This window comes from Gavialis gangeticus, unplaced genomic scaffold (assembly GCF_001723915.1).
Source record: "Gavialis gangeticus isolate Ggan-Ray unplaced genomic scaffold, GavGan_comp1, whole genome shotgun sequence".
In the NCBI taxonomy this organism is placed as follows: domain Eukaryota; kingdom Metazoa; phylum Chordata; order Crocodylia; family Gavialidae; genus Gavialis; species Gavialis gangeticus.
The window spans coordinates 23,658,699-23,659,059 of NW_017729028.1; positions in this window are offsets into that span (position 1 = coordinate 23,658,699).

Sequence of the window (361 nt, forward strand, 5' to 3'; positions counted from 1 at the left end):
CCCGCAAAAGCATTGAAATAATATTATTAAATCACTAAAATCCATTACATTTAGTGCCATGCATGGGACAGCCTTATGTTAAAAAGGACTTTCATATATAGTTTATCTGACTGAAAGGAAAGGCTGAAAGACTAGGATTATTTATTCTGGAGAAGAGAAGTCTGACAGGGGATCTGATAACAGTTATCAAATACCTGAAGGGAGATTACAAAGAGGATGAAGACAGACTTTTCTCTGTCACTGAGGGGGACAGGACTAGGAGCAATGGCCTCAAACTTCAGCAGAGGAAATTTAGGTTGGAGATTAGGAAGTATTTTCAGACTAGGAGGGTGGTTAAGCATTAAAAAAAGCTGCCTAGAGA